Source organism: Globicephala melas, chromosome 15 (assembly GCF_963455315.2).
Source record: "Globicephala melas chromosome 15, mGloMel1.2, whole genome shotgun sequence".
NCBI classification, from domain to species: Eukaryota; Metazoa; Chordata; class Mammalia; order Artiodactyla; family Delphinidae; genus Globicephala; species Globicephala melas.
This window is the reverse complement of record NC_083328.1, coordinates 2,820,385-2,840,557: the sequence shown is the minus strand read 5'-3', so window position 1 is coordinate 2,840,557 and position 20,173 is coordinate 2,820,385. Positions and strand designations below refer to the sequence as shown.

At 43.2% G+C, this 20,173-nt stretch overlaps 1 protein-coding gene across 1 annotated transcript in view; it reads right to left on the bottom strand.

Moving 5' to 3' along the window:
- Positions 1 to 20,173, bottom strand: part of SDK1 (sidekick cell adhesion molecule 1) — a 581,111-nt gene that overhangs the window by 329,467 nt on the left and 231,471 nt on the right. The window lies entirely within an intron of this gene.

The window sequence follows — 20,173 nt, the reverse complement described above, 5'->3', positions numbered from 1 at the left end:
CTCATTTTACAGATGGAAAAACTGAGGCCCAGATGCTCAGCAGTGAAAAAGCCAAAAAGCCCGCACAGCTTCATCGTGAGGTGCGTCCTCTATGAAACAGACTCACGTCCTCAGGCCGGAGGCCAGCTTTATAATAAGGCCTTTTTGGTATAACAGTGTCTGAGTGCCTGTGATAATATTGTTTCAGTTCTAAAAGAAACTAATTAATTTTCATCAAAAGCATTATGAATAAAAAAATCAGACGTGCTGAAAAATGAATTAAAACTAATGAAGGAATATCACCAATTGAAAACAGGTTGATTTTAGTTAATTTGGAGAAGAAAGAGCCAAGTACTATTTTGCAGAATTTTAACAATTTCTTCTCCACAATAAAAGCTCCTTTTTTACAAAATAGCTAGAGGCAACGTTAATAAATCCCATCCCATCTGTAGTCATAAAGAAGACAATTGGAAGCCATAGTATTCAACCTGGTCCGGAACACAAAGCAAGATGAGCCCACGCTATGCAGGATTCTGAAGTAAACGTAAGTCAACAGAACGTGCAGGAAAGTGGCTCAGTTCTCCCTCTTGGGTTGGCCCCACGCCCCATGCTAAGCCCAACGTCCCAGAAGGCAAGAGCCGGGACGGCCCGGCTGCACCGAGCTGCACAAGTTCCTTCACTGCCGAGTCCCACAGGCTGCTCCCGGGTGGACCCCTGCTTTCCGAAGTCCCCAGGGACTGATGAGGGGCTCACGCATCTTCACCCCGTAGGTATGCGAGCTGGGCCACCTTCCTCCCCTTGCTGACACACGCTCTTCTGAGTTGGGCCTCCACAAATACCGCAGTAATTTCTTGGCTGTACCGGTGGTGACACCACGTTCTCTTTGCCATGTAGACTCAGACACCCTGTCTGAGCCAGGGTTAAGGGCTGTCCGGGGGTTGATTCCAATGATGCAGAGTGAGGAAGACAGGGGTGCATTCCTCACCCTTGGCCAGCACGTCAGCTGGACTGGGTTGCTGGTCTGGTGGGGTAACCGAGACCTTCCTCAAAGTGTTTAGGTGACTTTCCCTGCTTGTTGTCTATAACACATACACTCAGGGCCCATGGCAGCACAGGTGCCCATGGGCTTGTGATCACAGGTGAAGCTTGTGATCCCAGTTTCAGCAGCAGGTCTCTCATTAAGCGGCACAAACTCCCAGCCGGCCCCCTGAATTAACTGGAGGCTCACAGCTACTGAGGTCCATGTGGGTTCTCTCTAGGGCAGTCCTTCGCCAGTTTAGTATCAGAATCACCTGGGGAGCTGGCTGAACCACAGGCTCAGGGACCCCATTCCCAGAGACCCCGCTCAGTAGGTCAGCATTAAGACTCTGAGGCTCTGAGCATCTAACGGGTGCCCAGGTGATGCCGATACTGCTGGTCCCCAGACAATACTTTGAGCGGCTTTGCTCTAGAGCCTCTGAAGAGCGCTACTCTCTAACTCCGCTGTTCAACCAGAAGCAGCACCTGGGAACTTGTTAGAAATCTTGGTTTTCTCTGTGCATCTGAATCACCTAAGTATCTTGTTAAGATGCAGAATTTGATAAAGTAGCAATGAGATGGAGCTCAAAATTTTGCATCTCTAACAAGCTCCCAAGATGATGTGACAATTACTGGACCGAGGACCACACTTCAGGTCTGGCCCAATCATCTGCAGCTATATAGTAACATCATCTGGTGCTTTAAAAAAAAGTCCTGAACCAGCCTGGGTGATTTACATGGGCATCTAGGGTTAAGAAACAGTGTCATATACTTAAAATATCTTTACTCTATGTCGTTACTTTTCCCATGGTTATGTTACATAAATATCTTTGCTCTATGTCGTTACTTTTCCCATGGTTATGTTACATAAATATCTTTGCTCTATGTCGTTACTTTTCCCATGGTTATGTTACATAAATATCTTTGCTCTATGTCGTTACTTTTCCCATGGTTATGTTACATAAATATCTTTGCTCTATGTCGTTACTTTTCCCATGGTTATGTTACATAAATATCTTTGCTCTATGTCGTTACTTTTCCCATGGTTATGTTACATAAATATCTTTACTCTATGTCGTTACTTTTCCCATGGTTATGTTACATAAATATCTTTGCTCTATGTCGTTACTTTTCCCATGGTTATGTTACATAAATATCTTTGCTCTATGTCGTTACTTTTCCCATGGTTATGTTACATAAATATCTTTGCTCTATGTCGTTACTCTTCCCATGGTTATGTTACATAAATATCTTTGCTCTATGTCGTTACTCTTCCCATGGTTATGTTACATAAATATCTTTGCTCTATGTCGTTACTCTTCCCATGGTTATGTTACATAAATATCTTTGCTCTATGTCGTTACTCTTCCCATGGTTATGTTACGTAAATATCTTTGCTCTATGTCGTTACTCTTCCCATGGTTATGTTACGTAAATATCTTTGCTCTATGTCGTTACTCTTCCCATGGTTATGTTACATAAATATCTTTGCTCTGTGTCGTTACTCTTCCCATGGTTATGTTACGTAAATATCTTTGCTCTGTGTCGTTACTCTTCCCATGGTTATGTTACGTAAATATCTTTGCTCTATGTCGTTACTCTTCCCATGGTTATGTTACATAAATATCTTTGCTCTATGTCGTTACTCTTCCCATGGGTATGTTACATAAATATCTTTGCTCTGTGTCGTTACTCTTCCCATGGTTATGTTACGTAAATATCTTTGCTCTATGTCGTTACTCTTCCCATGGGTATGTTACATAAATATCTTTGCTCTGTGTCGTTACTCTTCCCATGGTTATGTTACGTAAATATCTTTGCTCTGTGTCGTTACTCTTCCCATGGTTATGTTACGTATATTGCCCAGCACTTTTCCGAGTTTCATGCTACTTGCCCTCTGCCAGTGTATCTCCCATTTTCCCACAGTCCAGGCACCCTCAGTAGGGCAGCCAGGGGTCCTCATCTCCACCCCTCTGCCACCTCCTTCCCTGTTTCAACTTTCATTTCCAAACTAAGCATAGACCTCTCATTACCACTTTCACTGAACATGGGCTTTATATATTTTTGCCCATATCAACCATAAAAGAATTTTGAAAAACCATATCCCCTTCACATATTTTAAGTTTACATTTAAATAGGTAAATTTAATTTCTAGTGTATTTTATAAATTTATTTATTTATTTTTGGCTGTGTTGCTGTGCACTGGCTTTTCTCTAATTGCAGCGAGCGGGGGCTACTCTTTGTTGTGGTGCGTGGGCTTCTTATTGCGGTGGCTTCTCTTGTTGCACAGCAGGGGCTCTAGGCGTGTGAGTTCAGTAGTTGTGGCGCACGGGCTTAGTTGCTCCGCGGCATGTGGGATCTTCCTGGACCAGGGCTCGAACCTGTGTCCCCTGCATTGGCAGGCGGATTCTTAACCACTGGGCCAGCAGGGAAGCCTCTAGTGTATTTTATTTTATTTATTTATTTTTTTTGCGGTACGCGGGCCTGTCACTGTTGTGGCCTCTCCCGATGCGGAGCACAGGCTCCGGACGCGCAGGCTCAGCGGCCATGGCTCACGGGCCCAGCCGCTCCACGGCACGTGGGATCTTCCCGGACCGGGGCACGAACCCGCGTCCCCTGCATCGGCAGGCGGACTCTCAACCCCTGCGCCACCAGGGAAGCCCCTAGTGTATTTCAAACAAAACTTCAGATCACTATTTTCAATGAATCTAAAGAGACCTGGATTCTACTGTGAAATGATACCCACCGTCACTCGTTTAAAAATCTGCTTTTAATACCTAGAAATTTTACATCCTTCAATCCACGGCAGAATTGTTTTCCACTGTAATATGTGTTATGTCTGAAAGCCTTTTATCACTGTTCCACACTTCTCTACATAAGAAAGGAGAGCTAGTTCATTTTTTCAAATTCCTGTGATCCTAAAACTGTAAATGTTAAAAAAAAATTCTGAGTTGGTTATCCATTCTAATTATTATTAATACTTAATAATCGAGCCAATATACATCATTACAAATTTTGAAAAATATTGAATATAAAAAGTAAAATTCTACTGGAAATGCATCTCAACGAGATGAATGAGACTGTTCTCTTTTTAATTAGTTCATGTATTCATGGCTGAATATTACTTCTAGCTAAAATGAGAAAGTGTTCAGCATCAGTTTTATTTCTAGTTTTGTTTTTATAAATGTATGCACTGAGAAAACTTATTTTCATAAACAAGTAGATGGGAATGGAAGTTTTTTCGTAACAATGTCAGTCACTTCTTTGACATTATTCCTATGGTTATGCCCAAAGTCACATAGCAATTTATCATCAAACATTATTTTTAATTATCTACGGGCTTGCAACTTGATTAGGTCCTCCTTCCATTCTGTTGAAAGTTACGAACTGCAAGCCGCCTGACTTGCAAGAGGATTTCTTACCCAGTTATTAAAGTCATCCACTTTCTCAGCACTGACCCCAATGTTTGAAACGATCCTTTGTCTGGCAGGTGGAGGGCTTGATAGTCCAGAGCAAGGCACCAAAGAAAGGTTATTAGCGTTTGGCGGGAGGGATGCTTTCCTTTTGCAACTGAGAAAGGAAGGTGAAGGGTCTGCCCCTCTATTGCTGACGCTCCTCAGGCAGATCAGTCCAGGAGACAGCACGTGTGTGCGTTTGGGGGTAGAAACTGATTCCCCGAAAAGCATCCACCTCTGAGGGTCCCTGGAGTAACTGAACCCTGAGCTGAAGATCCCGGATCTAGATTAACCCCATCTGTTAGTGGTGAGCAGAGGGGATGTGCCTTTGCCCAACTAATGCCTGCAGGGACCAGGCAGCAAAAACGACTTCACTGAGCAGTGTGAGATGCTCTCCAACTTCTCTGTCTGCCTTTCATTCACTTCTTTTTGGTAGAGACTGGGCATAGCAAAAGATTTCTCTGCTATAAGAAAGGGAACAGGGCAAACACTATAATAAATGGCACCTGGCTGGTGTCCTTGTTGGGGCCACAGTCCGGGGCAGTTGGGACCCTGGCCAGGGGAGTAAAGGCACACGGGGCGTTAGCAACCGCTACTTAGCTTCAGCTCACCGTGGTCCTGAGGGGGATGTGCGTCCCGTGCCACCAGCCCTTCAGTATTTACATGGGATCTCCTGGTTTCTAAAAGGCTGTTCACATTTCCTGAACCGTCCCATCTGGGCCTCTGCCAGGGCAGAGCCTTGCTCTTGTCTTGGAAGTTGCTATATTCAGTCTGTGAACAGAGCAGCGTCTGCTGACTCCAGGCGCTGCTGTTCCCCCCTCAGGGCGGCCTCCTCCCCAGCTCTTCAGCCATCTAAGTCTTATTCAACATGTAGGTCTCAGTTCAGCATCAGACCCTCAGGAAAAACCTTCCCAGTGCCCCCAGACGTGGCTGGGTGCCCCACCCTGGGGTTTCCATAGTGACCTGTGCTTCTCTCTATCATGGCTCACATGCTTGTTTTAATCACTTATTTAATGAGATGACCCTCTCATCCTTGGCTTCCCTAACTGTCCATTGCCTAGCACAAGGCTTGGTGCATAAGAGATATTCTATAAATCACTGTGGAATGGTCATTAGCATTTGCCGTGTACACCACGCAGGCCTTGCGTTGAGCACGTCTTTCGGGCACCATTACTATAGATTATTATAGACCCTGGAGATGTGCAGTGCAGCTGCCCCAAAGGAATGACTGACCAATTACATTTGCTAAAGGAAATTCTCCCCCTATGAACTGCTGCACAGCCACAGACCTTCGGTAACTGAACCTTAGGTATGTATCCCGCTCATACGAACAACGGGGCCTGGAGTCAAAGTCTTACTGGTCATGACCAGCCCTCACCACTTCTAGACAAGTCCAGGAGCACACAGAGATCAAAGATGGGTCATGTGGGTAGTTTCAACGGCAATTCTTTTTGTACACAGAGTGTTAGGCATTCGTACAGAACTGTCCTGTTTAATATGGTAGTCTCTGGACACATGGGGTACTAAAATTAAAATAAATTGAAATTAATAAAATTAAAAATCCACTTTCTCGATCACACTAGTCACATTTCAAGTACTCAATAGCCCCATGCAGGTACTGGCCACCACACTGTACAGTTCAAACAGAGAAGATCCCCATCATCACAGAAACTCCTACTGGCTCATAGGCCACAGCGCAAATGCTCCTGGCTCAGCAGCTAATGCGAAAGAACCAACATAAGATTCAGAAACATTTCTCTCCAAAGAAGAGGGCCGTCAACACAAACACCCAATTACCTCAAGAACGAAGAACCTTAATCTCTCCTCTAAAACACCTGCCCCTCACACAGCTCTAAATCTGCAACAATTTAACATTCCACAGTGAATGTTTTCCCAAAACAAAGATCAGTGTGCTCCACAGGAAGGCTAGAGCCTCTGCCTCAGGAGGGTGCGCTCAACTAAACAAACTGTTCAAGCTGGGGAGGTGGCCAATTCGTCAAATAGGTTTTGAAGCCAGAAAAGTGTCCCTCCACTTTTAAATACGGCTCATGTACTTTTAAGGTATTGTGCAGGCTAAAGGCAACGCAGTCAAGGAGTAAACATATCCCACGAATGGCTGGTTTGGACTTCTGATCTAGAGTAATACCCTAGGAAAAGAGCCACAGAGGAGGAAGGAATGGGGAGTGGTTACGGACTGAACTGTGTCCCCCTAAAATCCACATGTGGAAGCCCTAACCCCCTTGTGACTGGATTTGTAGACAGAGCCTCTAAGGAGGTAATTAAGGTTCAATGAGGTAATAAGGTTGGGCCTCAATTTGACAGGACTGGTGTTTTATTAGAGAAGGAAAAGACGCCAGCCATCTCTCCATCCCTTTCTCTCTCTACTCTCCTCCCTTTCCCGCTCTCCCCATGGGTGCCCAGAGGACACAGAGAACACGGCCCTCTGCAAGCAGGGAGAGAGGTCTCACCAGAAAGCAACCTCTGGCACCTGGCTCTTGGAGTTCCAGCCTCCAGAACTATGAGAAAATAAAAGTTATTTAAGCTGCCTTGTCTGTGGTATCTTGTTATGGCAGCCTGCGCTAATACAAGAGTCTTAACTTATATATCTAAGTTACTTTATGTATATAAGTTATGTATATAACTTATACGTAAGTTGTGAGGAAATCAATTTCTACAAATCACATATTGAATGGCTTAGAGATGAAGAACTTATTTTAATAGTCCATTGGTAAAGCAACTCGTTTTTAAAATTACCGTCTGACATACGGGGCTCGCAGAAAACGAGCACTGCATTATTTCACACGGCTCAGTCAGTTTTGCCCGCAGAAGGGCCCCACTCATGAGAATAATGACGCCTATGGCTTGAAGGCTATAATTTCACTGACTTGTTGTATTTATTTCCGACATAATCCATCTCTTGAAAATTTTCCATATTTTCTCTATAAAAGCTCACACTAATAGTCATATAAATAAGAACCATTGTGAACTCTTTTCAAAAGTTGCTTCAGAGACTTCCCTGGTGGTGCAGTGGTTAAGAATCCACCTGCCAATGCAGGGGACACAGGTTCGAGCTCTGGTCTGGGAAGATCCCACATGCCACGGAGCAACTAAGCCCGTGCGCCACAACTACTGAGCCTGCGCTCTAGAGCCCGCGAGCCACAACCACTGAGCCCGCATCCTGCAACTACTGGAGCCTGTGCTCCGCAACAAGAGAAACCACCACGATGAGAAGCCCGTGCACCCCAACGAAGAGTAACCCCCCGCTCGCTGCAACTAGAGAAAGCCTGCGCACAGCAACGAAGACCCAATGCAGCCAAAGATAAATAAATAAATAAAATTATTTTTTTAAAGTGTTGTTTCAACACACATTTTGCAATATATTAACTTCATCTTTACCACCCCTATTTTTATAGCAGGCGAAGGATTAGAAATGGAAGTGGCAGAAACTCAGGGTGTGTGGGAAGACATCCATTCCCCAACTTCCCCATGTTAAAAGTGCTTGCTTGTCTTCTCGTCCCACCAAAGTAGGCTCTGACGGCAGAAACCGGTCTGCCTTGACCATCAGTGTATTCTCAATGCCCAGCACAGTGCTGGCACTTACCAAGTGCTCAATAAGTATATGTTGAGTGAAGGAAATAACGGATGATGGAGGGATGAACATTCCGGAAGAATCCGGGACTTAGTACATGTTTTGGGATGGGTGAGAGCTGGGAACACAGAAAGGCAGTGAGATGACTTTGTATGGAATTGAGAAGAAGAACCTGCCTTGGGGCAGGGAGTACAAGCACACAGGCTAATTTAATTTCCAAGTGAAAATGTCCAGCAACACCACGGATTCTGTTCTCAGGGCCCGACGTCCCGATCACTGGGTCAGACGGGCAAGCTTTGTCCCCTGTCACCAGGAGCTGCATAATCTCTTGGATGAGGGAGAGACAGACACAGAGGGAAGCCGGAGACCAGTGAACCAAACAAAGTCACTAAACAGAGAAAAGTCAATAATTGAAGAGATGCACAGGGGCAAGGCTCCCATTTTAGGGCATCTTTGCTAAATCAGGCAAAGAAGTTAAAAACTTAGAAGATAATCAGGATTTTAGAGTCACAGTGGACTTGAAATGATTCATCCAACTTTCCACTTCGCAAGGACTGAACACCGAGAAATGTCTGGAGAGAACATTTGACCAAAGGTGATACTTACAGTCACAGAATCAATGAGTCCTCCAAGGAGAAGTAAACAGCAGAAAAACAAATAAAACATTGCACCCAAGGACTAGACAATGGAGAGTCCTCACACGTGGGGGTAAGAAGAACCAAAAAGAGCTAGAAACACCCAAAGAAAAGGAGCTGGAGGGAGAACAAGAACACAGTCAGTGAGAAGGTACCTGAGAAGCCAAAGGTGGGGAGAGATGAAGGAAAGGAGAGTACAAATAGTGGCCCATTGCACAGGGCGAAGAATGAAGACGGGAAAAAAAGCAATGCATTTGGTTCCTAATTGCTTCATTCATTCACTGAATGAGTCTTTACGGAGTCCCTAGTACTTTTCATGTATCCTACGGAGTCCCTAGTACTTTTCATGTATCCTTCTAGCTGCGTGGGAAAACAGACAAAAATCCCTGGCCTCGTGGAACTTCCGTTCTGGTGGAGATAAGACAGTACACATAAAGAGATGAGGTTGTAGGAGATGCCGACTTGCTGGGCGACACTCAAAGCGGAGACCAGGGGACCAGACAACAGGACAGAAGTTACAATGGTCCTCAGTCACACCGAGCACCGTCCTACGCCAAATCTCCTCTTAATTATCTCACTGGTGTCGCATCTCTCCATACATGAAAGGGGAGGTGAAAGTTCTGCTAACAATGCTCTTCTGACCTCGGAAGCAAAACTAATTGCTCCCTCGCCTGTGCTTCCACATTTTCTACCGAAGTCCATTTCATGTGGCATTTAACACACTGTATTCTTGTCATTTGTTCATGGATCTGCCTCTCCTCAAGAAAAAGCAAGCTCAGGAAAGGCAAGAACCATGTGTCTCATTCATTTAGTCTCCTCAGTGTCAAGCACAACGTCTGGTAGATATGAGATGCTCAGTGTTTCTGAACAAAATACCAGAAAGGAAATCTGAATTTTTTTAAGTGGGGGGGTTATACATTTTGGAACAAAAATGAGACACGAAGACCCTAAAAGTCAAAGGAAACGACCCTGCAGCACTTCTGACTGCTTTTCCTCAGATGTACAGGGATGAACACAGAAATGGTGTAGGGGTGACCCCAGAACAGAGAAGCATGCAAGCTGTTCCCATAATGATGATAAGGCTACTTTTCTATGCGTCCTTGAGTGTTCTTCCAGGCTAGGGTGATATTCAAAATACTTAATGACCACCATGCCCACATGGTAGTGGTACCAACCAACTAACACAGAAGCCAGTGGGGGCACAATGGTTTCATATCCAGTCCTTCGGGTGCAGACTTCAGAGGTGGATACGATCCAGCTAATCTCAATGCCAGTACAGAGTTCAGGGAAGCAGAACTGTTGCCTTGATTTTCATCAAGAACATGCTTTCTGTCATAATTTTTTTAAATGTTGTAACTCAAATGAACAAAGAAATGAAAGGCTCTAAATATTTCCTATTCATTTTATATTTCTTTATGATAGTAATATTTCTGCACAAATTTTTTCTGAGGCCGTTTTCTCTATTCGATTTGGTCTTCCTGAGTAGACCAAAGACATGTGAAACCCCTGAAACTCTCTTAAATGAGCTAATAACCAAAGGTCAACCTCTTTGTATGGTTTTTCTACATAAGTCATTCTGACTAATCAGTGTGCGTCCCAAAGTCGTAAGGAATGGAAAGGCAGAAGGCTGACTCCTGGAGCACATTTGTGCTGGAAACCTTCCCAAATGAGAGTAAATCTTTGTGCGATTCAGCCCTGTCTGAATTAATATAGCCATGGAGTGACACACTGACAGGGAGATATACTAGCGTGTGCAACAATCTTTCAAGGAAAGTGAAAGGAGAAGCATAGTGTGGGACACTTAATACCAGATGGGATGCAGCTCAACAAACTCCATTATCAGTAAAACAGGCAAACAAACGACCAACCCGCTCCACGGGGTCAGCTGAACGCGCTGCCGCCACCGACATTTCTTTTCAAGTTCTAACTCCTACTCCGAAGTCCAAGTTGGGGACCAAAATGAAAAAATAGCCGTTCTTTCAAGTCTTTCACTAGAGTTTATGTACTTCTGGGTTTTTGCTTGTATCTTGTTCCCTTGGAAAATCACACAGTGCGGCCTTCAGACTCGCCAGAGGGTCGTTCATGTCTATGACTAAGGTGAACCAGAAAATCCCCAGCTCACTTTTTTATGATTTTATAAAACTATGCAAAATAAGAGTCCTCAGAATCCACCTTAAGAAGCTACACTTGCCAGATACTCCTGGGCCAACAGCAAGTTACACTGACAATCAGAAGTCACATTTCTTACGCTCTCTGACGACCTGCTTTGCCACGTATAGAGCTGCACCAGGCTCTGAGTGTGGGAACTGATTTTGTGCCCAGGAGGATATTTCTGAAGATCACAAAAGGTAAGAGGGTATAAGCAGAATAGTCACCTGAAATAACAGAGGCTCACAGGCAGAGACCATTGCTAAGAACTCACTGATCGGAGCACAGAGAGTCTACATCTTAAGATAAATTCCTGGCTTCTATTATTTCTGATATAAATTCCATCTTTTTTTAACATCTTTATTGGAGTATAATTGCTTTACAATGGTGTGTTAGTTTCTGCTGTATAACAAAGTGAATCAGCTATACATATACATATATCCCCATATCTCTTCCCTCTTGTGTCTCCTTCCCACCCTCCCTTATCCCCCTCCTCTACATCTCAGAATCAAAGTGTTCTTGGAAAAGTGGGGAATCCAGCACTCTGGATCTGGTAATGGTCTTCACAGGAGCTAAGTGGACTTTCACTTTAACAATACTTTAAACAATTTTCTTAAGGCTTGATTTAATATCCTCAGCTACCGTGCAAAGATCTCCAATTTTACTTATGTGCTGTAATTGCCTTCTATAAGAGCCTTCTAGAACATCATTTATTGTGATCAGTAATAAAACATTATGACTAAGTGGTAAAGGTAGATCTGAGCCGTTATCAGAAGGTGACCAAATGTTAGGCTGCATACACAAAGCAGATTGAGGACTTTCAACATGATTTTAAAGATTGAAAACAATTCTGCACTAAAATAATCTACAAGCTGGAGTTCGAAAACCTCAAAAACTCTTAAGGAAGAGAAGCTAACCAGATGTCTCTGAATTAACAGATTCAGAACATTGAACTCGTTCATAAAAGGAAAGAGTACTGGGAAGTGTGCGTCACTTGTATTCAATGACTGAGAAAATCGTATTTACAACTAACAGCTAGTTCTGTGCTCTCATCTCAGCCGATAACCATTACTTTGCTTGAGGTTTCCCCAAACAAGATGTAAAAAGAATAGATGTTAAAGTTCATAAAATGATTGTAAGGAAAATTCGGTTTTCTATCCCCTTTGTCTGTGCCCTGTAAATATTTCTTATCTTTCCATATCAATTATAGTGTCAGAGAAATCAGACAAAGTACTTCAGTGAACGTAATATCCAAAGTGATCAGAGCTAGGAAGATACTCACTGCATGAGTAAGTTAAAATGTTGAGTCCCTCTCCATATGGGGTTTGAAATGTTACGCTTCCATATCATGAGCCTAGAGTGAAATGATCTTAAATTCTCAGGCACCTAAATTCAGGATGTGGCTGAAGACTGGACCCAGAGCCAAGGGTAAACGTCGTTAGGGTCACTTCTATTTACGGTTCTAAAACCGCCACAATTAAGAGAGTCCTGTGTTTAAATATCTGAATATAATCGTTTAAATTGGTATGGTTAACACAGGGGCAGGAGGAGAGGTGGTCTGGAGAAATTATGAAAGTTGAGTTCTGGCATCAAAACAGAAGCTCTCGCTTTTTAAAGCACAGCCAAGCTCCTCTGAGGCCGGGTGTGTAAGAGCTCTTGATGGAGAATCTCCAGCGCAAAAGGAGGGCTGACTCGGGGGACGGCTACTCTTCCCGAGTTTGGCCTTTTCCTTGGGCTTCCCTCAGCTGTACACATATTGGCACCAAGGGCTCACCCAGCCTCCTTCCAGGAGAAACGAGGGGGTTTGGGAGGCAAATAAACCTTGACCTGAATTCTCAGCTCCCCGTTTACTATTCTTGGGATCTCCATCACTAACCTAACTTAGGGCCTTGGTGCCCTCAGCTCTGAAACAGGTTGGTCATTAAGGCACAGGGCTAAGGTAGAAGGAAGGTGCACATGAACGCCTGTCACCAGCTCAAAGAGCACCAGTGCCCTTCCTCTACCTATGCCCTTGGGGAATCACTTAACAGCTTATTTGTAAATTCTCATCAAATCTGATATAGCTTAGAACAGCTTTGCTCTTATATCACCTAAAACTATCACTTCCACAGTTCAAGGTGACATATAAAGGTTTTCCACACAGATTTGAAGAACTGCAAAGAATACAACTTCCAGTGTATTTTAATATTCTAGTACATTTTAGTCATATAAACTACTGCAGCGTTCTTTTATATGTGTCCAAAGGAACCTAAATATTTGATAGAGTAGGTCTAAGGATTTGGTACCCGCATCACCCATTTAAACAATACATGAACAAGCACTCATTTTTAATATCAGAAAGTTTACATCATTTCTATTTTTCTTCCGGAACTGGTATTTCCATTCTACTCCTCCCACAGAATTTTATCTTAATTTACTATATTTAAGGATTCGAAGTATTTTATTGATCACCCTATCATAGCCTCTGAAAAAAATATGTATATAAATTAAAAATTCCCAGCAACCATATGACTCTGGGCTGGGGTTAAAAAAAAAAAAAACCTACTTGGATTGAGTTATTGCTACAATTATTATTTGCAGTCTGTAAAAGATAAATACATGTATAACAAATTTTCATGAATATTATATATAAAAGAAAAAAAATCACTGGAAATGCATCTCTCCATGAGACGAATGCAAAGTCTACCCTAATTCTAATCCTACTTTTCTTTTTTGTAGAAATAACTGCTGGGAAATTTTGCTCATAATTGTTTAAACACCTCTGAGTATACCAAAAGTCACAGGTGATTTATTAGTTAGGATAGACCACTTTCTGTTCCAATAACAAATAAACCCTGAAATCTCAGTGCTTAGCACACCAAGTTTTATTTCCCACTTATATTGAGTCCCTTTCAGCCGGGCTGATTCTCCAGGGCTGTTCTTTCCATGCACTAATTCAGCCTCTGGGCAGCTTCTACCTGGCGGCCTACCATCTCCATGCGTGGCCCGGCCACTGTGGGCCCCAGGGGGAAGGCAGAGCATGAAGGTGACTTGCTGGCTCTTAAACACACGGCCTGGAGGTGACACACTCCCTTCTACTCCACATTGAGTGGAGTTAGTCAGTGGCTCCAAACTGCAGGTGGGCTGGAAATGTCTTCTTCTCCTAAGAGCAAGGGGACTTTCTATCACTTAGCAATCAATCACCAGAAATTATCTGTAATAAAATGTCAGCTGACAATGCATTTGGGCGTTGCCTCATTTGGTAGACAGCAGGGAATTGAAAACTCCCGATTTATAAAATGATTTATTTCCCAGTTACTAGAGCACTTCACTTTCCCAGCTCTGACACTGATATTTAGAATTATCCCTTTGTTTGGCACCTGGAAGTTTGGAGCCTCAGATAATGCCTGTACTAAAGATTCGGGATGGATGTGACCTGTGACCATAAGAGAGGAGCCCCCTGCCACACAGGCATCCTCAGGATGATCTGATTTTAATTTCTTTAACTTTTTAGTTTATTATTATTATTTTTGGCCTCGCTGCAGCTTGCAGGATCTTAGTTCCCCAACCTGGGATTGAACCTGGACCTCGGCAGTGAGAGCGTCAAGTCCTAACCGCTGGATCGCCAGGAAATTCCCAGGATGATCTGATTTTAGAAAGCGTATAAGAAATCACCTGGAAACAGATGTCCTGAGAATTATACATGCCTGCTCACCCTCTTGGAGACCTGTGTGCACCCTGAGGGGTACTCATAGCCCGATCTGAAGAGTGTTGCTTTGGGAGAGTGAGGACGTTGGGCATCTCAAATGTGGTCAAAAGTTGAGGGCAAATCACAATTCATGGTTTAACCCGATGCCCTAAGATTTACCAAGGGTGAAATCAGGCTGAAATAAGTCACAGAGGGGAAAAGAAAGACAGACTGGGATGAGGAGAGATGGGAATTCCATGGAAAGAACATGAGTAGAAAACAAAAATAACCCAGTTTTGTCTTGTGGAGGTGGGAAGAGAATTAGGGCCTCATTATTTTTTAATCACTTTGTCCTTTTTTTCTCAAGTCTGGTTGAGAATCCCCAGCTGTACTCTTCTTCTGAACCTCATTCACCACCATTTATACATACACTGGGTTCGGAAACAAACTATTAGGACTGGCATTTTCATTTCTGTCTTTGAACTGAAACCATGAGAAGAAAACAAATCCCTAATGCAGATGGGGTCTATCGGTGGGATGGCTCCGTCACACTGTGCACGCAAGCTGCCCCAAGGGACATCTAAAAATCCTCATTTTCAAGGTACATAGGATGCCTTCCTGCATCTGTTTGCTTTCAGAACTTTCCAATGGGCTGTGGTTTCACGTTTGCCCGGTAGGTGGATTTACGTATTTGTGTACTTAGTTTTGACTAAACTAACTCTCACAGGGTAGATAACTGGATACAGAAGTACACCTGGGAAGAAATCACAGATGTGAGTTACTCACAAGTCCAGCACAAATGAGCGACACAGACACAAATGGCAACACTGACACCTGTGCTCTTTATCAACCACGTTCCAGGACAAACGGTCCTCTGTAATCAGATGCTGGAAGAACTTGTGCAGAGAAAAACTATCAGGAAGACCAAGTAAAGTATGGATTTTCATTCACAAGCTGTGTGCTGTGCTGTGAGACATGAACTAAAGACAGGATGAAACTCTCATGATTAACAAGTACTGTTTATTTCACCTTTTTGTGTGATAGCTAAACACTCACACTTTATAAACAGCTCGGTATGCGTATACCAGGGGTGAAGGTCAAGGCCTCCTTACTGATGGCGTGCCTATAAAAAGGCTTCAGAGACCACAGCCTAGACTTAGCTCCTTCCACAACCAGCTCCGGGAGGTCTGGGCAGAGCACGTCTTACGCTTCATTACATACCCTACTTAGCAGGTCAACACATGCTAAACGATTAAACTCATCATTCTACGCAAAGTACACTTCTGTTTATGTTTCTGAAAATTCTGGCAGTAAAGCACCACTTACCCTATAAAGCCATAGCTGGATCTGAAATCGGTCATTTGTAATATAGACACTGCCTCAGGATTGCTCTTTAATAACATTTCAAACCGTTCCTACGGCTTTGGCCATCCAATTCATGTCAGAGAACAACTGAAAGGCTTATGCCTGGCCCTTCTCTCCCTATAATGTTATAAGCATGAAGAAAATAAGACAGAATTTTATCCGGGCACACAAAAGCCATGTTTTACAGGGCAGTCCTCTTGGACGACTGTTCCTAGACATTATTCTCAGGAATTCACTTTCAACTACTAACCATACATGAGGTCTGCAGTTAAATTAGAATTATAGAGGACAAAAGAATGTTAAGTGGTCGTCAGAATTGAAAGCAAAAGTTTGCCAGCCTGAAGGAGGATCAGTTGAAGTGATACCCCATCTGCAAATGTTGTTTGAGGAGCAGACATTTGAGCAGTCATTTCTTTTCTAATTCAAGCTTCATCTCCAGCAGAGAATCTCATTACGCTGGACATTCCGAAGATTGGGCCAGAGCTGATGATGTGTCTAAGGTATGTACAATGGCATTTAAACAATAATTAGTTAATCCCTGTACAGAATTCTTCTCATCTTCAAAAGGAAACTCTCATTTACATATTAATTCAGTTCGGAAGACCTGATCCACACAAGTTAACTCAATGTAAAAGCTTTAAAGTGAAAACCAAAACCAGGTTGGCAGGTGCATAGAGCTTCCCTGAGTTTGACCTCAGAATGGAAATGTGTACTCTCAGGCGAGTTCATCCCATTCTTTTTCTGGTGTGCAGCTGAGCCACGGGAGCCAGCGATGAAAAATTCATGCAGGGTGCTTCAGCAGTCCCACCTATGGCCTTAACATCTGCTGGCTTCACGTCACATTAAAACTTCAAAGTGAATCCACCCCCGCGATGGTGGCAAGCTTTCATTGGGAGCAGGAGAACGGATAGCTCAGAGAAGTCCTCTCCTTGCCGACAGGAAATACCTGTGCAGAACATGCTGTAACTTACCCTCTTAACCATATAAAAGGGCGGGGGTGGGGGGGGAAGTTAAGGGATAATAATGCACAAAACGGCAGGCGGTACCATGGCGGGGCTGCATTTCACTTCTAATTGTCATGCATTTTAAAAATTTTATTTATTTTTATCTCAACCGTCTTTATCTTTTGTTTCCCATAAGCTTCAAGTGCAGCCAGAATATTCAGCAACTGAAAAGGTGGTGAGGTTTTGAACTCTCAAGTACACAGGTGATTGGGAAAATCTGTCATCTCCTCCCGTCAGCTGCGGGACAGCGCATCACGCACTTTGATGTTTGGCCCTGGGTGCTACTCCACCTCGACACTAGGCTGTCCCTGCAGGAGGAACAGTTTATTACGACGACTGCAAACAAGAGGTGGGCCGGACAGCACTTTCCACTTCTAAATTAATTACAGTGCAATCCACCAGGAATTTAATTTCCAGTACCCTACCACCTTGATCGTATTCACTACAGAAATGTTCCCTACTTTATTCTCCTGATGCCAAGGGAAAATTTATCATCGTTAAATGATAATTGGCTGTAATATCTTTAGATTCTTCAGAATTGCTGGCTGGCAAGTTTTTAAAATTTTTCATCAATCTTGTTTGGTGTTTTTACAAAGCCTACATTAGGAAAAAAAAAGATGTCTAAGCCTGCAGAACACACTGCATCTTACTACCTGCGTGGATAGGTCCTGAGAGTATCTAACTTCGTAATAAATCTGGTGGGGTTGTGCACCCTCCCTATTTCACAGCCTCACACGGCGCCGGCAGGGAAGTCCTGAACTGCAGTTTCCCCCCTTATAGCATTCGTTGCAGTCCAGAAAGGAGCAAATTTAAACAATTAATTCTGGGGAATTCCCTAGCAGTCCGGTGGTTAGGATTCGAGCTTCCACTACAGGGTGCAAGGGTTCAATCCCTGGTGGAGGAACTAACATCCCACAAACCGAGTAGCATGGCCAAAAAGATGAAAACATAAGTAAATAAAAATGAAAATAAACAAACAGGGACTTCCCTGGTGGCACAGTGGTTAAGAATCCGCCTGCCAGGGTTCGATCCCTGGTCCAGGAAGGTCCCACACGTCGCGGAGCAACTAAGCCCGTGCGCCACAATTACTGAGCCTGCGCCCTAGAGCCCGTGCTCCACAACAAGAGAAGCCACCGCAATGAGAAGCCCGCGCACCGCAACAAAGAGCAGCCCCCGCTCGCCGCAACTAGAGAAAGCCTGTGCACAGCAACAAAGACCCAACGCAGCCAAAAATCAATAAATAAAGTTTAAAAAAAGAGACTATTTAAAATAAATAAACAATCGATTCTGGGGTCTTCTGCAGATTTATCAAGACTTCTGATCTTTAGAGGTTTTCAAAATAGAATTTCAGTGAGAAAATGCAGGATTGGGCGCCCTTTGAATTTTAGGTAAATCTAACACATCAACAGCGAGGTTCACCCAAGGAGTAAAGTAAGGCCGTTCCCTCAACCTCCTTACTTGTCGCGTTTTACCTGGGCCCCATAGAAAGCAGAGAACACAGACGGGGACAGAATGCAGGTTTTCTCCTAAGGGTTAAAGTAAGCCGTGCGCGCCATCAGCCTCTTCATGTCTCACCTTCTACACGTTTCACCCGGTGCCGATGAAACCACGCAAGGGAAAGAAAGGCAACGCAGTTAATTATAATATTTATGAGCTGCTTCCAAGATGCTTCTTGGTTAGATGCTGAAATTATTAAAACATTTACATATTCCAATTATCTAACGCATGGCACGGCGTTCGTACGGCAACTTACAAATTCACTGTATTCGTTTTATTTTCTACTGGCTTTGTAGAGTAGGCATGTAGGAAACTACCAGGTGCAGACTATTTCATACCTTCGCGATGTTAGCATCAAGTTAACCAGAATATTTGTGGAATTTTTTCCCCCTCTTCTAATAGACTAAGGTCAATTTTTGTGTTTCTGACTCAGAATTCCACCAATTTGACCTATTATTATCCTCGTATGTATATTACAACTGAGTGCTGAATCAGATTTGCTAAACAGAATAAATGGCTCTAATTATAAAAGTTGGAAGTCATTAAAATTATCACAATATATTTAATAACAAAATTTCCATCTTTTATTATTAATACTGAAAAATCTCCATAAATCACATTCTTTTTCTACTATGATTCTTGATTCATAGGTCCTTCAAACAGCAGTACAACATGCACTGGACTGTGTGAGCCCTACACCTAATCAGTGGACACAACTCTCTGAAGTACCGCAAAGGCCCCGCTGATGGCCAGATCTGTACCGCCCGTGGTCTGGGGCTGAGGACTCAACTCCTAGAAATTAGGAGCTGGTGGCAGGGTGGTGGCCACCTAGGAGCACTTGCCGGGCAGGTGCGGGGCATGTGGGAGCACACGCAGTTAATGCCCACCGTCTCCTGACCGTGGTGCTGTTAACCCAGTAAACTCTATTAGGCCTAAAGCAACTGTATCCCTCAAGGACCAGGAGAAGCAAACACTATGGTCTATCCCACCTATGAAACAAAACTTTTCAAACTACCCGAAGGGGAAAGCCATTCTTTCAAGGTGGTTTTTAAGAACATGACATCTACCACTATACAGACAAATCCACTTAACTCACTCTTGTATGACATGATCATAATATTTTGAAATCTACCATGACCATTTCCCAACTGTATTTTCTCAACAGCATAATCACTGCATTTCATACCATGAAGCTGCACGCTGCAGACATTTGGTGGCATCTCTGAGATGCACCTTTTGCTCTCTTTTAGCTCCGAGTTCTTGCTTCTGGTCATTTCCCCCTTCTACGGCAATCAACTCTTCCTAGTAGAATTTCTGGAGCCTTCTTTCAAAGGCCAAATATTTAAACTAAGTTGCCTAAACCAAAACATCCTTAAATCAACTGAACATTTAACTGTGATGTGTGTGTATTTTCTTCATGATCCGGGCTTTTAGTTACTCTTAAGATATACTCCTAATTTTAACACAACTTAGTATATATATATTTTCTCAAGGATTTTTTTTTTAATTAAAGTAAAAGAACATAACCTGTGGCCTAATCTAGTCTCAAGTTTCATGGACACAACTCCTTATAAGCCAAAAGATGTTTTGTTGTTGTTAAAAACCATACACATTAACAGAGTACAAAAGCAAAAATGTTATTTTAAATTCCCCCAAACAAATAAGATCCTGTATTTAGAATGACTGGTCAGATTCACATTTTCTGCCTATCAGTTCAAAGAAAGCAACTATAGACATTGGATCAATACTGAACCATAACCACTAACCCAGAGAGGTAAGATTTATTGCAAAATGCCCCTTGAGATGGTGGTTATTAA